We start from the raw sequence: 558 nt of genomic DNA, 5'->3' as shown, positions 1-558 counted from the left end.
CTCTCATTCACTCTCTCACACACACACACACACACACTCTCATTCACTCACACACACACACACACTCATTCACTCACTCTCTCTCACACACACTCATTCACTGACACACACTCATTCACTCTCTCACACACACACTCATTCTCACACACACACACTCATTCACTAACTCACACACACACACTTTCACACACACTCTCTCACACACACTCTCATTCACTCACTCTCTCACACACACTCTCTCACACAGACACACGCACTCTCTCATTCTCACACTCTCATTCACTCACTCTCACACACACACTCATTCACTCACTCACTCTCAAACACTCACATTCACTCACTCGCTTTCTCTCAGACACACACACACTCCCTCTCACTCACTCTCTCTCTCATACACGCATGCACACTCTCATTCACTCTCTCACACACACACACACTCATTCACTCACTCTCACACACACACACACACTCACATTCACACACACACACACTCTCATACACTCACTCTCACACACACACACTCACACTCACACACACACATTCACTCACTCTCACACA

This window comes from Sinocyclocheilus grahami, unplaced genomic scaffold (genome assembly GCF_001515645.1).
Source record: "Sinocyclocheilus grahami isolate Dianchi unplaced genomic scaffold, SAMN03320097.WGS_v1.1 scaffold965.1, whole genome shotgun sequence".
Classification (NCBI taxonomy): Eukaryota; Metazoa; Chordata; class Actinopteri; order Cypriniformes; family Cyprinidae; genus Sinocyclocheilus; species Sinocyclocheilus grahami.
Note: the sequence above shows the minus strand (reverse complement) of the source record.